Source organism: Pinus tabuliformis, chromosome 2_1 (assembly GCF_031772625.1).
Source record: "Pinus tabuliformis cultivar Carrire ecotype Pingquan chromosome 2_1, CPIR1, whole genome shotgun sequence".
Taxonomy (NCBI): domain Eukaryota; kingdom Viridiplantae; phylum Streptophyta; class Pinopsida; order Pinales; family Pinaceae; genus Pinus; species Pinus tabuliformis.
Window position 1 is genome coordinate 836,670,598 of NC_142299.1, and position 17,144 is coordinate 836,687,741.

The following is a 17,144-nucleotide window of genomic DNA, read 5'->3' on the forward strand; positions in this document are numbered from 1 at the left end:
CATCACTAGAATGAAGAGGAAAGGAGAAAGAGGATCTCCTTGCCTGAGACCTCTAGAAGGCTTGAAGGTTTTGGAAGGAGTGCCATTGAGAAGAATTGAACAGTTGGTTGTGGTAACTAGCGCCATAACCCATTTATTGTGATCAAAGCCATAGGCTTTTAAAATTGCTCTTATGTACGAACAACTAAGTTTGTCATAGGCCTTTGCTATGTCCAACTGCATTATCATTCTTGCATATTTGTTGGTAATGAGTGAATGAACCATTTCATGTGCTTCAGATATTATCTAGAATTTGTCTTCCTTCCACATAGCCCATTTGTTCCTCTGACACTAGGGTTGGGAGGAGAGGTTTGAGATGGTTGGCAATGACTTTGGATATAATTTTGTATATCACATTGCATAATGCTATAGGTCGAAATCTGTCTGGAGAGGTGGCCTTCTCCTGTTTGGGGATTAAGGCTATGAAAGATTCATTGAGCGCCTTTAAGACTTTCTTAAATCTTCGAGAGTCTTCCACTACCTCCAGGATGTCTTGTTTCACTATCCTCCAACAAGCTTTGAAAAAGTCCACATTAAAGCCATCCAGGCCTAGTGCTTTCCCATTTTGCATCTCTTTCACAGCTTCCTCAATTTCTTCCTCTGTTACTGGTCTATTGAGATTGAAATTATCTTCTTTGGTAACCAATTTAGGGATATACTAAGTGAATTTTTCCATAAACTGGTATCTATCTTCTGAGGTTTCCTCAGCAATTTTCTGAAAATGCTGGAGTAGAACCTGCCCCATCTCTTCATGAGTGTTCCTCTCTATACCATGTTGATCTGTAATTTTCACAATTCTATTGTTGTTTCAACGAGCTATGGTGTGTCTGTGACCGAATTTGGTGTTTCTCTCCCCTTCTTTAATCCATTTTACTTTGGATTTCCATCTGAAGAGTATTTCCCCTTGAAGGCATCTGTTGTCCCACTCCTACTGGAGTGACTCTGCCATCTCTTTCCTTTCATCTGTGTAGCCTTTTGTGATAAGAATCTGGTTTATTTCCTTTAGTTTCTTTTCCACCTCTCCTTTAGCTTTGAAGATATTACCAAATTCCTTTTTGTTCCACTCTTTGAGTCTCCCGTTAATGTGTTTGAGCCTACAGTGAAGCAGGAACATCTTTGTACCTTGAAGGTGAAGCTCTTCCTTCCACCATTGTTCAACATTTGTGAGGAAATCTAAATGCGTGAGCCAAGCATTCTCAAACCTGAAGCGGGTGTTCCTTGGTTTGCTAAAATGGGAAGCTTCCAATTGGATAGGCCAATGATCTGAACCTCCAAAAGGTAGTATGAGTGCAAAAATGTTGCTTCCCCTCAAAAGAAGTTCCTCTAAAATAATAAATCTATCCAATTTTGAGGTCACTTGCGTAGGGCCCCCTCTTCTATTATTCCAAGTGAATATTCCATTTCTTGTTTCCATATTGACCAATTTCATATTGGTGATGAATTTCTGGAAGGCAATTGAGTCTCTTCCAAGTATTCTAGTTCCTCCTTTCTTCTCCATGAGTGATTTTGTTATGTTAAAATCACCTCCAAGAATCCATGGTAGAGCTAGGTATCTCTTCTTCATATCTTCCAGTGTTGTGAGGAGTCGAAGTTTGTCCTCCATTGGTTGTGGACCATAGACATTGATGATCATGTAACATTGCTTGTCACCCATTGTTTGGAAAATCAGAGAAAGGTGATGTCTGGATGCCTCCGCAGCAATCACACCAAAATTCTGTGGATCCCGGAGAGTGAGAATACCACCAATAGATTTATTTGCCTTAACTTCAAGGTATTCATATCTATTTACCCATTTTCTATGTTTTTCACAGATCTTCTCTACTGAGCATTTTGTCTCTTGAATGAATACTATGTCAGGTTTCTCTTCTCTAATCCTTTTACCAAGATTCCTCTATTTTCTTCTGCTCCCTAGTCCTCTAATGTTCCAGGTTGTGTTTTTCATTGAGGTGAGGTTATAAAGGAGTAACTAGAAAGGTCTTTCATCCTTGTTGAACCAATCATGAGCTTGCCACACTCCAACAGTAATTCTTTCAGTCTTTTTCTTCCCCTCCTCTTGCCTGGATTCTTTGTTAGTTTTCCTGTTATTAATCCTATTGAGGAAGTACCTTTGTTTTCCTGGTTTTCATGTCCTATTTTGAGTCCTGCAGCTATTTGATGTGCCCTGTTAAGGAATATCTGTTGGACTTTGTCCACGTCCTCCTGAGGGATGGAGTTTATTCCCAGGTGCCTCCTTGGTCTAGAAGCTTTTCCAACTGTAGGTTCTCCCTTTCCAGGATCTCCTGTCAATCTTGATCCTCTGTACCATTTTCACTTTCAGTCATTCCCTGGTCTTTTCCTACTTCCATGGTATGCAAACGGTCCGTCGTGTGTTCATTCTATTCCTGAGTGTACTCCATGTTGTTCTCTTTCTTTCCCCCTTGCTGTCTGATTCTCTGTATTCTCTTTATTCCCACCCTCAGCTTCTTTTTCTCCTAAGATATCAAAACTGTTGTAATCTTTTGTTTGATCCTTCACACTAGGGTTCTTTTGTGTCTTCCTTCCTCCTCCTTTTCCTTTTCCTCCCACTTTGGCAAAACTTGGTCTTCTCCTTTGTTGGTATTTAGGTTTTCCTCCCTTTGATTGAGAGGACGGTCTCTGGATAGATGCCCATGCTCATGCCATTTGTGACATCTGAATGGGATGTGTTCATAGTCAACTGCTTGAATCCATTCCTCATCATAGACTTCTAGAATGACCTCATCTGGAAGGGATCCTGATAGGTCCATCTCCACACAGATATGTGCATAGGATGTATATTTTCCCCTTAGAGTTGCCTCTGAAATTTTTAAGAAATGACCTAATTTATTGCCTATAGCTTTTAAAGACTTTGGCATCCAGTAATATAAAGGTAAGGAGTATAGTCGAATCCATACTGGTACCAAAGTGAAGGTTTCTCATTTTGGCATAAAGTTCATCGTCATGGCTTCATATAGAGTCCAACAACTGCAAAGAAGTATGGCCCTCCTTCAAACATTTTGTTCCTGTCTTCCATGTTCGTAAACACCACAGTGAAAAAACCTTTGGATCCAAGGTGAATATTTAACTCCCCCTTTGGTTTTCAGTTGTATTTTATCTAGGTGTACAATGCTTTCTTTGATGGCAAGATTCTCATGAATTTACATATGATGGCATAGTTAGCCATGTGATCCCTGTGCACTTGCAGAGCTGGATCATTCAGAATAACCCAAGGTTTAGTTATGGTCTTGTGTTTACAGGGCCCCATCTTAGCTCTATTCTCTGACCCTTGACCTCTGTCTCCCTCTGTCTCCTCCCGACAGTCTTCTTCGTGGGCCCCTTGATCTGCATTGGTTTTGTAGAAATTTTGAATAATAAACACTTATTCACAGAGATTATCCCGATTATACACTATTGCGGAATACATGCACAATACATAATCTCCTCTACGTTGATCATCAATTTAGCAACATCAAAAAACAATGAAACATCAATCGCATGCACACATTAACACAATATGTAACCCGGGGAAAGCATATGGCTGAAAACCCCACACTATCTGTATATTAATGATTGAGAACATGTAACATTACATAGTACAATACTCCTCACAAGTATCCAGCACTATATCCACCTGTTACACATAAAACTAGCTCAGATCCGAACAAGTCACATGTTCAAATCTCCTCCGCTGCTTTGCCTGCCTCTATTGCACAATACCAAGTGAAAATCCCTCACACTGAAAATCACGTGAGCACAAGCTATAATACTGGGCATATACTGTGCAATCCTCATGGGCATACTCAATCCATTGATTGTGCAAGATCTCATGCACAACTATAGTCACAACTGATAGCAATCTCAAACTCTAACACCTGTCTCCACTGAACTGTACATGCACTGAGTTAACTGATGTATTCTTCAGTTTCTTTATGAGTTAATAATTATTTAATTAATTTAATCAATTAATCTAAATCACTCATCACTATTCTATTTGCAGTTAGACTTATTACTACTAGTTTAACAAAGTCAAACTGAACACAACTCCATCAACTCCACATCCAACTCCACCAAACTCAACCACATGAGTTCTATCTAATGTCCTGCATGCAATAGCTCAACTGACCCACAAAGAAATCATATTTCCTTCTGACAGCTACATGTGCCACATCTATAGCTCAAACTGAAGTGCTCCAAGAGGATAAGATAATGTTTATAGTCCAAATATTATTATGAGACAATAATATTTGACTTTTCTATTTTTGACTAGCAGTCTAAAAATAGACTCTGATCACTCCTGCTATGATCCAAAAATAGAATTCCATCTATTTTTACCAACATGACCAATGATCACTCCCGCTGTGATCCAAAAATAGAAGTCCATCTATTTTTCCCAACATGACCAATAATCCATAAACAACATCCTACAACTCATAGACCATGATCCATATGTCTAAAAATAGACATAGTCTAAAAGTAGACTTTGCGCCATAATTTTCCTATGGGCCCACTTAGTGAAGGCGACTCCTTTCCACTAAGCTCCATCATCTTGTTGCATTCTCAACACTCCCTCTCAACAAGATATGGATTATCAGCAACCCCTATTTTGCCTCGATGGTATTCGCATTTGCTCCTGGTGAGCGCCTTCGTTAAGATATCAACATCCTGATCCTCCGTTGGAATGTATGAAAGTAACATGATTCTCCACTACACATAATCTCTGATATTATGGTACCTGATGTCAATGTGCTTAGATCTATCATGAAATACAGGATTAGTCGAGAGTTTAATGCAACTCTGGTTATCACAGTAAATCACAGTAGGCTCCAAGTGAGAACCGAACAAACCGACCAGGATCTTCCTCATCCATATAGCCTCGCATGTAGCCAAACTTGCTACCATATACTTGGCCTCTGCTGAACTGAATGCCACGTCTCTCTGCTTCCTGTTGTACCAAGAAAATGTTGTCGACCGGATATTAAAGACCCCTCCTGATGTGCTCTTTCTGTCCATTGGGCTCCCTACCCAATCTGCATCCATGAAGCCACATAGCTTCACCTCATCCTCCTGTCTGCACCACAATCCATATCCCGATGTGCCTCTCAAATAAATACATGCTTGCCTGCCTTCCAGAAGAGCTTGGTTGGCTTAACCATAGCTTGTGAAAGCTGGTTAATTGCATAGCATATATCGGGTCGTGTATTGACCAGATACATAAGCGACCCCACCAACTATCGATAAACAGTGGCATCCACTTCTTCTGCCAAAGTGGCATCCTCCTTCCTCCAACCTCCAGGAAGAGGAGTATCAACAGGCTTGCAGCCATGCATGTTGAACTTCTCTAGTATCTCCTGAGCATACTTACCTTGAGAAACAAATAGTCCATCACTGCGCTGCCAAATTTTCAATCCCAGGAAATAATGAATGATGCCCAAGTCCTTCATCTCAAACTCCTTAGCAAGATCATCCTTGCATGAAAGTATCAAAAACTCATCACCCGTTAGAATCAAATCATCTACATAAAGTACAATGATAAGCAACTTACCCTCCACCACAATCTTGTATAGGTTAGGATCTGCCTCACTCTTGGAGAATCCAAGTCCGATGAAATAACTGTCTATCTGTGTGTACCAAGCACGTGGTGCTTGTTTCAACCCATACAACACTCTCTTGAGCCTGCACACATGCGACTCGCTGCTGAAGATCTCAAAACCTTCGAGCTGCTCAATGTACACCTCCTCCTCAATGACTCCATTGAGGAACGCAGTCTTCACATCCATATGATGAATGTGCCATCCCATTTGCGCTGAGAGAGCAAGAATCATCCGTATGGAAGAATATCTTGTGACAGGTGCAAAAGTCTCCTCATAATCTATCCCCTCTATCTGTGAAAAGCCTCGGGCAACAAATCTTGCCTTGTACCTCTCCACACTCCCGTCAGCTGCCTGCTTAACTTTGTAGATCCATCTCGAACCCACCATTGATTTCCCTTCCGATCTAGGAACAATCTCCCATGCACTGTTTCTGACAATCGAATCATACTCTTCCACCATGGCATCTACCCATGCGGGATCCTCCACAGCTTCCTCGAAAGAGGATGGCTCAGTCACAACACATTTTCTCATAAGAGCCATGTATCTAGTGTACCGATTAGGTGACTGTCTCTGCCTGCATTGGGCTGTAAGTGGTCCTACAACTTTCTCTACATCTTGAGCCAGTCGCTTAGCTTTTGTCAAGCGCTTTCACCCTCTGATGGTTGGCGTTGCATGAGTGGTCTCTTCCACTCCATGAACCTCGTTCTGTGGCTGATCCACATCCTGAAGCTCATCTTTAGGAACTAATAGCTCCTCATCTGCATGCAAGTGTAGCTCCCTCTCAAGTGAACACTTCATGGCTTTCTCCTCCTGAAATTTTATATCCCGCCGCACAACAATCTTACCACTGTCTGGAAAATACACACAATAGTTGTGGGGCGTATCAGTGTACCCCACAAATATCCAAACCTCTATGGTCGGCTCCAAATTCTTCCTGGCATCCTTCATCACATGCATGTAAACGTTAGCACCAAAAATCCTCAAATGAGAAAGATCAGTCTTCTTACCAGAATAAGCCTCCTCGGGTGTACTCATGCCAAGTATCCTGTGAGGACAACGGTTCTGGACATATACTGTAGTATTGCATGCTTCCACCCATAAGTGAAGGGGTAGGCCCTGATCATGCAACATCACTCATGCAGCACCCACGATTGTTTTGTTGTTCCGCTCAGCAACCCCGTTCTGTTGTGGGTTATGGGGAGCTATGAGCTCTCTTCGAATCCCTTCTGCTTTGCAGAAATCCTTGAACTCATCAGAGATGTATTCACCACCATTATTGCTCGTAAGAGCCTTCACCTTCTTCCCCGACTCCTTCTCGACCAGTGCTTTGAACTCACAGAACTTTGAGTATGTCTCGCTCTTCTTCTGCATGAAGAAGATCCAGCACTTACGAGAGAAATCATCAACAAAAATCACATAATACCTGTTTTTTGTTGTCGAACTTACTGAGAAAGGTCCACACACATCTATGTGAATTCTCTCAAGGATCGTTGTGGCACGACTATCCTTCTCGTGAAAGGTGTCTTTCACAAACTTTCCCAAAGTACACCCCTTGCACTAATCTGACTGCACAAGAGTGCCTTTAGGAAGCCCTGTAGTGATCTGCTGCAGTATCTTCAAGGCTCCATGGTGAAGGTGACCCAATCTCCTGTGCCACAGCTCGCCATCATCTCAGCTCACCAATCCTTCTTCCTTGCATGCCATTGGTGCACAGCCATCTACTTGCAACTGATAAAGGTTCCTCACTCGAACCCCTATCTTCCGGGTTTCTCCAGTTGTCTTACTGCGTAGGAAAGCCTTTCCCTCGTTGAAAACAACATCATATCCCTTGTATTCTAACATCGCCACAGAGATGAGATTATTCTTCAATCCTAGAACATGCATCACTTCCTTCAATATGAAGGGTTTACTAGACTCCATCTCAAACGAAATGGTACCGATACCGGTCGCACTATATCTACCATCATCGCCCATCTCGATGTGCACTCCAAGATCTTTCTCCTCTAGATCAGAAAACAAATCTCGATCTCCTGTCATGTAGAAAGATGCACCATTATCCAAGAACCACACCGATCCCATCACACTTGAAACCAAGCATGTGATCAATGAAAAATCAAGCTCAAACTGCGAGGCTAGAGCCTCTCCTGCTGCAGATCCAACAACTTGCTTGTTCTTCTTCTTCTGCGGACAATTAGTGGCATAGTGTCTGTGCTGGTGACAGTGAAAGCACTTCACCTTGGACATGTCATGCTTCTTGCCTTTCGCACCGGACTGAGAAGCTTTCTTGTTCTTCCCCTCCTTTGCATTGGCAGCCAAAGCACAATTTTCTTCATCAGGTCCCTTTGATGAAGATCCATCCCTTGTATTCTGCCTGATCTCCTTATTACACAGTAATTTGTCACCATTGGTTACCGTCCCTGTTACCCCTTTCCCGCACTTTGGAGGACTCATTCCGGGACATGTGAGCAGTGACATAACTTGAAAACACTTGCATTATGTTCCCCTAAGTATGGACTTCATATGCCTTGAAGACATCTCTTGCAAAATATCCTTAAAAAGTCCCCTTTTTCCATTAGCGCGGATCCATAATGTATCACTCGCGCCAATGAAGGAAATTCTCCAAAGAGGGCACGCTCATTGGCACTCTGTCTCAGAGTCTTACCCGCGCCAACCAGGTTTGGAAAAGTTTGTTCACAAACGCACGCCCAAGAGTTTTTTCCTTTCGACTCATGTGGCTTTTCAGGGATAATGTCAATATCATGGATGTCGAGAATCATCATCCACAATAGCTTTTCGAGGATAATGCTTATCCCATGAATGTCTGGATTCATTGTATCTCTTCCTCCTCCTCCATCTATAAAAGCTTGTTCTGGTGCATTTGACAAGCTAGTTTTGAGTATAGGGAGAATGATACTGTCAGAAGTCTGAGAGATTGTTGTTGAGTCTTCTTTGCATTCATAGTCAAAGAGAGAGAGAGGCTTGTTCCTGGTCCCGACAAGCTTTGCAAGACATGTGTAGCTGATCACCTAGCCAAAGGACGATTTGACGTCAGAACTTCGGTTGTATACTCCTTTGTTGATTATCAATAATAGATGACTATCATTATGGTTCCATTCTTGCTGTTCATTATAATGATGATCGAATTATATCTTTTTTGACCGATATATAATTGCATCTATTGGATTTTATGCTTGTATTTGTATCGTTCTTTGCATGTGCTCAAGGTCACTTCCTGTCGACTTCAACTCATTATCCAGGAAGCTGATCTAGAGACTCCCTTCCTGTGCCTTGGAGCCTGCATGCCTCAATGGCAGGTTCTTCGTGTTCGACGTAAGGTTTTCATCATTGGCCTCTGATCGAATGATTCTACGGGTGTTCGACGCCAGCTCACTGATTCACACGCCGTAGATTGTACCTATAGTACCTTGAGGGCCATTGTCATTATTGGTGGTACCTCTCGCGTCTGTTAACAGTTTTCATTATTGACTAGTAATCAGACGATGTTCATGCATGTTCAACTTCAACTCATATATTCACATGCTTGAACTTGTACTTTTGTTCGGGTTGAGATGGAGCGCAAGACCCTGGATTTTGTCTGTTGGAATCCAGGCTGCGATTTTGTGGATTATTATTACATGACTCATTCACTGGATGGCTGTGACCATACCTGAGTCTATTCATCGATCCTCACCGGATGGCTGTGCCCATACCATGGATCTAGATTATTATGTACTCTGTTATGGATGGCTGCAACCATACCACATATATCATGTACTTGAGCTATCAGTTCTATCTCTCTATGCAGATTCTCCGGCTGCAGCTGCATGTGTTCTTGTAAAGCATTTCACCCCTCTCTCTCTCAGGCCTCATGCTTTAGGGGGCATCTGTTACACAGTAATTTGTCACCATTGGTCACCATCCCTGTTACCCATTTCCCACACTTTGGAGGACTCATTCCGGGACTTGTGAGCAGTGACATAACTTGAAAACACTTGCATTATGTTCCCCTAAGTATGGAATTCATATGCCTTGAAGACATCTCCTGCAAAATATCCTTAAAAAGTCCCATTTTTCCATTAGCACGGATCCACAGTGTATCACCCGCGCCAATGAAGGAAATTCTCCAAAGAGGGCGCGCTCATTGGCGCTCTGTCTCAGAGTCTTACCCGCGCCAACCAAGTTTATAAAAGTTTGTTCACAAACACACGCCCGAGAGTTTTTTCCTTTCGACTCATGTGGCTTTTCAGGGATAATGTCAATCTCATGGATGTCGAGAATCATCATCCACAATAGCTTTTCGAGGATAATGCTTATCCCATGAATGTCTGGATTCATTGTATCTCTTCCTCCTCCTCCATCTATAAAAGCTTGTTCTGGTGCATTTGAAAAGCTAGTTTTGAGTATAGGAAGAATGATACTGTCAGAAGTCTGAGAGATTGTTGTTGAGCCTTCTTTGCATTCATAGTCAAAGAGAGAGAGAGGCTTGTTCCTGATCCCGACAAGCTTTGCAAGACATGTGTAGCTGATCACCCAGCCAAAGGAGGATTTTACGTCAGAACTTCGGTTGTATACTCCTTTGTTGATTATCAATAATAGATGACTATCATTATGGTTCCATTCTTGCTATTCATTATAATGATTACTGAATTATATCTTTTCTGACCGATATATAATTGCATCTATTGGATTTTATGCTTGTATTCGTATCATTCTTTGCATGTGAATGCAAAGAAGACTCAACAACAATCTCTCAGACTTCTGACGGTATCATTCTCCCTATACTCAAAACTAGCTTGTCAAATGCACCAGAACAAGCTTTTATAGATGGAGGCGGAGGAAGAGATACAATGAATCCAGACATTCATGGGATAAGCATTATCCTCGAAAAGCTATTGTGGATGATGATTCTCGACATCCATGAGATTGACATTATCCCTGAAAAGCCACATGATTCGAAAGGAAAAAACTCTCGGGCGTGCGTTTGTGAACAAACTTTTCCAAACTTGGTTGGCGCGGGTAAGACTCTGAGACAGAGCGCCAATGAGCGCGCCCTCTTTGGATAATTTCCTTCATTGGCACGGGTGATACACTATGGATCCGCGCTAATGGAAAAAGGGGACTTTTTAAGGACATTTTGCAGGAGATGTCTTCAAGGCATATGAATTCCATACTTAAGGGAACATAATGCAAGTGTTTTCAAGTTATGTCACTACTCACAAGTCCCGGAATGAGTCCTCCAAAGTGCGGGAAAGGGGTAACAGGGACGGTGACCAATGGTGACAAATTACTGTGTAACACTCCTCCTGCACAAGATTTGACCAAAGTCTCTCCCATCCTGGAAATTTCTCCTAACCATTGACAGAGTCCTGATAGAAATGCCAACTCTTCGGAAGAAAAAGGAGATCCAAGCTCACCAAGTCCTCATCATCAACAGTCACCCCCACACTTCCCAGCTCATCTCTGCACTGAGTGAACTTCGTATGATACTTGGGCATACTGTCTTCCTTCTCACATTTGATGTCTCTGAGTTTATCCTTGAGCGCCAGCTTCCTCTGATCGCTCTTGCTTTGGAATAGATCAATGCTTTCCACATCAAATATGGAGAAGCCTTTCCATGCAGGCTGGACACAATGTGATCCTTCACACCCTCCAACAGAACCCTTCGACACTTTGTTGTCTTCTTTTGCCAAGCATCAACTTGAGTAGCATCAGTAGGCTTTGGGACATCAGCCTCTATGAAATCCTTTAGCCCATTAACATCTAACACTGCCTGCATGTGTCCTTCCATGCAATATAGTTTGAGCTACCCTCAAGAGCATACTCCAATCACAATCCATTGAAAGCCATTGCCACATTGATACCAAGAAAACACTACTGAAAATTCGAATTCCACTAGCTCCAAACTCAACCGCCACTGATCTAGAATTCATGAGAACACAATATTTCTCGTACAAAGATTGACTGTATTGGCCTTTATGGGATATCTCACCTTCCAAAGGAAGGATGAATCCAGAGGCTACCTGGCCCGATTACAGACTCTGCCTGAAGAAATAAGATGTAAACACTTCTTGAATAGTAGATCTGATGATCAACAACTCTGATACCATGTAGAAATTTTGAATAATAAACACTTATTCACAGATATTATCCCAATTATACACTATTGTGGAATACATGCACAATACATAATCTCCTCTACGTTGATCATCAATTTAGCAGCATCAAAAAACAATGAAACATCAATCGCATGCACACATTAACACAGTATGTAACCCGAGGAGAGCATACAACTCAAAACTCCACAGTATATGTATATTAATGATTGAGAACATGTAACATTACATAGTACAATACTCCTCACAAGTATCCAGCACTATCTCCACCTGTTACACACAAAACTAGCTCAGATCCGAACAAGTCATAGGTTCAAATCTTCTCCGCTGCTTTGCCTGCCTCTATTGCACAATACCAAGTGAAAATCACTCACACTAAAAATCACGTGAGCACAGGCTATAATACTAGGCATATACTGCGCAATCCTCATGGGCATACTCAATCCAGTGATTGTGCAAGATCTCATGCACAACTATAGTCACAACTGATAGCAATCTCAACCTCTAACACTTGTCTCCACTGAACTGTACATGCACTGAGTTAACTGATATATTCTTCAGTTGCATTATGAGTTAATAATTAGTGAATTAATTTAACCAATTAATTCACATCACTCATCACTAGTCTATTTGTAGTTAGACTAATTACAACTAGTTTAACAAAGTCAAACTGAACACAACTCCATCAACTCCACATCCAACTCCACCAAACTCAACCACATGAGTTTTAACTGATATCCTACATGCAATAGCTCAACTGACCCACAAAGAAAGTGTATTTCCTTCTGACAGCTGCATGTGCCACATCTGTAGCTCAAACTGAAGTGCTCCAAGAGGATAAGATAATGTTTATAGTCCAAATATTATTATGAGACAATAATATTTGACTTTTCTATTTTTGACTAACAATCTAAAAATAGACTTTGATCACTCCTGCTGTGATCCAAAAATAGAAGTCCATCTACTTTACGAACATGACCAATCATCCATAAACAATATCCCGCAACTCATAGACCATGATCCATATGTCTAAAAATAGACATAGTCTAAAAATAGACTTTGCGCCATAATTTGCCTGCGGGCCCACTTAGTGAAGGCGACTCCTTTCCACTAAGCTCGGACCATCATCTTGTTGCATTCTCAACAGGTTTTGCTGCCTTCCACCTTCTGAGTTTCTGTGTCTTTTGTCTTGACCTCCAAGGGCTGTGGAGGTTTGTTCTTTTTTCTACCTCTTCCTTTGTTTGCTACCATATAACTATAGGAGGGAGTGGAGCTCCCTCCTCGCTATGTCTCCATGGATGCTTGGTACTCTCTGCCATGTGATTCGTTAAACCCTAGAACCAGAGCTTCCGCCACCCCAAGATCATTATTCCTGTGTTCTGTCCAATCGTCTACATTACCTCTTCAACAAGGTATGTTCAAGCAGATTCAATTATTATTTATGATAGAATTTATCAAATTATTCACTTAATTCATAATTCTAAAGGGTATACTATGATTATAATTCGATATAAATTCTATCTTAGTTTTGAAATTTATGGTTAAACTATTAATTCATAATTCTTGTGGGTAAGTTATGAACATTTTATTCTAATTAATTATATAAATATAATAAAAATTCTTGTGGGATAAAATTTATGATATTTAGTATAATTAGTTACAATTAATGTCTAAATATTCTTTACGTGATCCTAATCAATCATAATATATAATATTATTTAATTAGAGATGTTGTGGCTATTCTCTAATCAATAAAAATTATATGGATCACTAGACATTATTTCTTTTATGCATAAAAAATTAGCTTGAAATAAACTATAATATTCATGCATAACATTCAACGATGGGTCTCGTATACTCATCCAAAATAGCATGTTTTAATTTAAAACAGAAATAATCAATTCATGCAAATTAAATACGAGCATAATTAATAAATTTTGCACAATAATTATCCAAAATGCATATAATTAGATAAATATTATAAGCTAAATAAAAATGAGCAAAAACTAGACATATTTCCAGAAAACATTGTACAAGTTAATGACAAAAACCCAGAAATACGATTATTGGGTTGAATCATCTAAATTCAATCAGAATTTTAACAATTAGATTCTCACTCGTCATAGTCCAGAAACACTATACAAGTTAATGACAAAAAAACCCATAAATATGATTATTGGGTTGAATCATCTAAATTCAATCGCAATTTTAACAATTAAATTCTTGTCGACCATATTTCCATAATTGTGTTTCTTTCTTAGAGTAATAGCATAAATCTATAAATGTTATTTAACTGTTTCACTTACTAGTTTATATTTTTCAAAACATTATTACTACAATTAAACTGATGCTTGTTGTAGCTTTGGAGGACCAAAAGATAATGAAAAGCGGCCATGGATAATGATAGCAGGAAGTGAAATGCAGATAATTCAACTAGGCGGTAGGCCAGTATGTCTATAAACACCAAGGAAGAGATAAAATAGGCTTCGATACCAAATGTTAGCTTAATAACAATTCTATAATGCAGAATAAACACTTAAAAAGGAATCAAAAACTTTAATGCCCAATAAATCATACCTCCGACCATTGATGCTATTCACACAATGGTGTCTACAAGGATCCCAGCACAGGAATAAAGATCTCTCCAAGCTTCTGAGAAATTATTTGTAATCAGTCCCTTCTGCTTTTGGCACTGGAATTTTCTTCTCGTCACTGTAGCTAATGGTCCTCGTTGTGCCTGGACCTACTATGGTTGTGATGCCCAATTAACCACTCGTCACGATATGGCAGCAGAACAATGTTAACCCATGCCACGATATGGCAGTATAGCAGAGAAATTACTAGCTGCCAGCCGACCTTTCCATGTTCGACATATAACAGAAAGAAAATTCTTTTAACTTCAGAAAAATAAAAATTCAGCCAAAATTTCTTATCCATGTGGCACTTCCAAGCTCTGCTCACTCTAACTTGATGGTGTAAGACTGAAGGGGATTGAGTTAGTGAGCTTGGGGACCAAAAAAAAGTATTTATAGCCAAGCTTTCATCAAGCTTCTGTTGGCAATGTGTCAAGTGTTCCACAGATCATGGTAGAGAACTACAGACTGGGTAATGGACCACTCCAGGAGCTCCAAACAAGAAATTAATTTAACTGTAGTTGATTTCCGTAATTTAAGAAAATAATTGTAGTTGGTTTCCAGAAATTAATGCAGTTGGTTTCCAGAAATCGGCGGCCATTGGGAGAGGGAGCTTAACAAGATTAACAACACTTTAACCATTCAAGTGATTATTTGCGAAAATGTTAAAATACTTTAGTCCATACACATACTGCACCTAAATCAATTGAGTAAATATAAAAAATAGAGAAATAATTTGAAAAAAAGGCTTTTCAAAGTGTAGAGTAAGGAACCATCTTATTCATTTCAAGAAAATCAAAGCAGATTTCATGAATTTTGTCCTCAAAATTTTTCAATACGTATCTTCCCTAACCCTTTTACCCTTTTGAATCCGCCAATGAATCAAAGTGCAGATCCCCTGTTAATAACATGTTCGGTCATGTAGCCACAAGTGGATTTTTTCTCTCACTGATCAGTTTCCATGAATCAAAGTGCAGATCCCATGTTAATAACATGTTTGGTAATGTAGTCACAAGTGGATTTTGTCTGATTTTGTCTCTCACTCATCCCTATTTAATTTTTAATAGTTCATTTCTTATTGTGCAGAGCACCTGCATTTAGGATTATGCGCTTGGTTCTAATGCATTTCTGATGTCATCGGTTTCATCTTTCAGGGAAGAAAAGATTAAAATCCATTTCGAACTACATGAAGGTCGTGAACAGGTGGCTCATTCCATGTCACCTGAGAAGGTTGAGATCTTTAAATCACTGGAGGAGTGGGTAGAAAAAAATATATTTATTCATTTAAATATACAAGACCTTTTGCCTAATCATTCTTCTGAGGGCTTCATTAACCAAGTTATAGAATTGTGGGAGCTATCCCATGAATTGTCAGATGACTATTTATTTTGTCTAGTAGGAGACGTGATTACAGAAGAGGCATTACCTACATCATATTATGCTGAACACATTTGATGGTGTAAGAGATGAGACTGGTGCCTATCCCAATTCTTGGGCAACATGGACACGTATGTGGAGAATAGACATGGTGATCTTCTTCAAAATACCTTTACTTGTGTGGCCGAGTGGACATGAGATTGAAAAAACCATACAGTATCTTATTGGATTTGGAATGGTAAGTGAGGATACAATGTCTTAATGTTTCAAGGAGTTTGTCAAAGTATTTTATTATGTTTGCTATTCGTAGCAACAAGATGTGGGATTCCACTCTAGATCGCTAGCATTGGAAGTTTTTTGTAGGATATTTTAGTTTTTGAATGAGAATTTTCTGACTTAAGCTTTTTGCTTGTTTAGTATCCAAGCATAGAAAATAGTCCCTAGGTTCTTGTACACTTCCTTTCAAGGAAAGAGAAACATTCATATCACATGGAAACAAGGCTAGGTTTGCTAAAAGATATGGTGCCTTGAAATTGGCCCAATTATGAGAAAAGCCATGAGATTGCATACACAAATATTGTTGAAAAATTGTTTGAGATTGATCCTGACACCACAATGATAGATTTTGAAGATATCATATGGAAAAAGGCTATAATGCCTGCACATTTGATGTATGATGAGCAGGATGATAATTTGTTTGACCACTTTTCTTCTATTTCTCAGAGATTAGGTGTGTACACAGTAGGAGACTACACTGACATCTTGGAATTCTTGGTTAAGAGATTGAATGTGAAGGGAATAGGTGGTCTTTCTAGTAAGGGAAGGCAGGCTCAGGATTACGTATGCATGTTGGCACCTCACCTCAGAAAGCTAGATGAACAAGCTCAAGAAAGTGCAAAACAAGGAAGAACTTGTGCTTTTAGTTGGATATTTAAAAGAGAAATCCTGTTGTAGAAACCTTCTTGTGCTTCAGCTTAGGAAAACTATATTAGTACATTGTTTAGGATAAAGTTCTGAGTGTCTATACAATTATAATACCTATCCAGGAAGTCAGGTAATGGATTTGTTTGATTACAAAATTCGATCTGCACACTTTAGTGTGGGTAGCTGTAGAGAAAAGACCAGGAAGCTTATGCTTTTCTCCATATATTTCAGTAATTATGCTAGGTGAAAATGTAAAATGCCTTATTTGTAGTAAAACATAAATACCAACTTCATTTTTTTTAGGTTGTTTGAATGGTTGTTTTGTTCGGTATGATGGAATATAAGATTCTATTATTTTTATAATATTTGATGCATGGAGTAGTTTCTAGGGTTGTATAATAATCCTGGTGAAGGTCTATTCAATAAAAATGTATCACATACTTCTTACTTTTTGGATTTAACGTTGAAAT

General features: G+C 39.7%; 1 pseudogene; it reads left to right on the forward strand.

Annotated features, from left to right (window-relative positions):
* Positions 1-16,704, forward strand: part of LOC149203253 (palmitoyl-[acyl-carrier-protein] 4-desaturase 3, chloroplastic-like) — a 219,860-nt pseudogene extending 203,156 nt beyond the window's left edge.
* Positions 16,705-17,144: the final 440 nt, after the last annotated feature.